Source organism: Cervus canadensis, chromosome 18 (assembly GCF_019320065.1).
Source record: "Cervus canadensis isolate Bull #8, Minnesota chromosome 18, ASM1932006v1, whole genome shotgun sequence".
Classification (NCBI taxonomy): domain Eukaryota; kingdom Metazoa; phylum Chordata; class Mammalia; order Artiodactyla; family Cervidae; genus Cervus; species Cervus canadensis.
In genome coordinates, this window is record NC_057403.1 from 40,996,838 (window position 1) to 40,999,804 (window position 2,967).

The following is a 2,967-nucleotide window of genomic DNA, read 5'->3' on the forward strand; positions in this document are numbered from 1 at the left end:
TGCCCACCATAAATTCTGCATGATCATGTTATATGTTCCTTTTACTGCATAGTTGAATTCAATCTGCTAATAGCTTGTTGAGGAATTTGCATCTATGTTTGTTAGTGATATTAGCCTGTAATTTTCTTTTTTTGTGATATCTTCATTTGATTTTAGTATCAGGGTGATGTTGGCCTTCTGTAATGAGTCTAACCCAGGTAATTTCAAATTACTGCTTCTGCCCTGGGTCTCAGAGAATGTAAGATTTTGTGTGTGCCCTTAAATGTGGAGTTTCTGTTTCCTACAACCTTCTCATGAAAGTTAGATCCACTGGCCTGCCAAGTCAAATGTTTTGGGGGATCATCTTCCCTGTGCAGGGCCCCTGGACTGAGGACCCCAATGTGGAGCTTAGACCCCTCACTCTTGGGGGGGGAACCTCTGCAGTTGGAATTATAATCCTGCTTGTGGGTTGCCTATACAGGGGTATGGATCTTGACTATAATATTTCTGCCCCTCCAACTCATCTCATTGTAGACCCTCTTTTAATTAATATATTTAATTATACAAAATATTTTCTGCTAGTCTTCATGTCATTCTCATTGATAGTTGCTCTGTAAATAGCTATAATTTAGTTTGCCCATGAGAATAGGTGGAATTGGGGTCTTCCTACTTTGCCATCTTGGCCATGCCCCATAAAAGTTGATTTTTTTTAAGATTCTCTAACAATTAGAAAAATACATATGCCACATGATTAATGCTCAGCAGTTCTTATTCAGGGTGCACACTGAACATGTAAAAGCTGAAAATATAGATATCCAGGTCCCTCCCAAGAAGATTTTGCCTCAGTTAGACTGGGGTATGGCTGGACATTAGATTTTGAAAAAACCCTCCATATAATTCTTCTACTTACACCCCATATAAATTCTGAATTAAATGAAAAAAGTTGGATACCAAGTGTCATTTATATTTCAACCTTGGTTTGATAAAACATCTGATTGCAGGTGGACAGGAATACGAGGAGAGAGGGCCCTATATCTGGATGAAGTAGAAATATGCTCCCTCCAGCAAGATATCAACCAAAATAAGAACCATATTTGATGTTAGGACTATATTCGGTATATAAATAATATGTGTAATTTCATTTAATATAATAATATTTAAAAATATGAGTTGAGTGGTATTTTCTAGTTGGTAGTTTTGCCACATATCAATGTAGAAATTAGCCTTCTGCAGCTGCAGAAGCAATTGAATTTTCAGCTTGCTTGCATGTGGCTCAGTCCCTCTTTTAAGAGCCATAAAATAGCCTGAACATCACTGATCTGCAGCTCTCAAAATCACCTAAACTAGAGACAATCCAATGACTTTGGATCATCTGCTGAGAGAGGCAGCCAACATGGCAGGATGGGTCTTGCTCTGGAGAGACAAGAGATTCAAGGCCTGGTTGATGCAAGTTGGCTTGCTGCTAACTCACTAAGTGATCTTGGGTGAATCCCATCATCCCTGCAGATTACTGTAAAATGAGAAGGTAAGGGGTCCAAACCTAAACACCTTCAGGGGGCAGGTAATGTCAGTGAGTGAAGTGGGCCAGGACCAAGATAGTGGGGAATAGTGAGGGCTGTGGAACACTGAGAGTTCATTCCTCTGTCAAGGGATAGCCACTCCTCAGCTCCTGAAGACTGTTCTGTCAGAGAACAGTTACGAAGGTCGTACACTGTACAAGGACACTATTTCAGAGGATGTGTCATTCATATCATAGATGTAGATATTTTCTGTGGAGAGTTCTGAGGAAAGGATATCTTCTAATTTGCACAAAGGTATTTCACGGGCTTTCAGAAGTCCATGTTAGTGTGTGGTAATTCTGTTCCAATGTCAGCAGATCTGTTGTTGAGAAGCTGTAAATATAGCTTTTAATGTGAAATTTCCCTAATTTAAAATTAGGTGGAAACTAATTCCAAAACATATTTGACATTGTGTGAGCTAAACAAAATACTTGTGGGGATCAGATTCAGGCTGTAAGCAATCTCTGACTGAGATGAACTGTAAGTTACTGACATTTCAGAGACTTTCTTATTCTGTGTACCTCATGTGTAATTCTGAAGGAATAAATTAAAAAATGCTAATTACCTGGGTAAGTTATATGGATGTAATAGGGATTATATGGGTATAAAAAGTAAAAGTACACCCTTTGAATGATGGTATGTATAATGTTCTCCCTAATTATCATGTGGTTAACTTTAATTCATCCCTTCTTATTACAAATGTTATTTCTCCAGAGAGAACTTCCTGAGACTTTCACCTAAGTTAGGTTCCCCTCTTACACTTTCTTAAAACACCTTACTTTCTGAGTGAACTCTTCAATGTTATAATGTAAGATAGTCACATGTGTGAATGTTTGCTTCCTGTCTGCTTACCATTCAGTGGAGAGTATGCCTTTGTTAATCGCTATATGCCCATTGGAGATATTACTGATATCTATCAGGCATCCAGTGTAGATTTACTGAATGATGGATTAGTCTTCACACATCAGTGTAACATCTTTTCCTCTTGGTGTCTCTGACTGAACTTGCTGCTTGGTGCTTGACTTCTCGGACCCAGACCTTGGGGGACATCTGGTTTCCATTTCTGAGGAGGATCTCTGGTATGTCGCCCTCCCTGAAATATCTCCAGAGTCAGATAAGAGACATAGTTCAAGTCAGTGATGTTCAGGACATCCATTCTTGGTTTGTGGTTAAAAATCACCTGGATGGGGGTTGGAGGACTCGTAATTTGGGAAACATACACAAGATACATTTTGCTGATAGAAAGTCCACTTCATCTTGGTGGCTGGGACTGGGGGGAGAATTTTCAGCCCAGAATTATATTCTGTTCTCTGTACATGTTTTGCATTTTTATTTTATTTTAGATGAGTAACAGGATCATGATGATGCCAACTGATGGGCCAGCCCTCTTTCAGATTTACTAAAGAAATCTGGTAGCCTTCCAAGACAA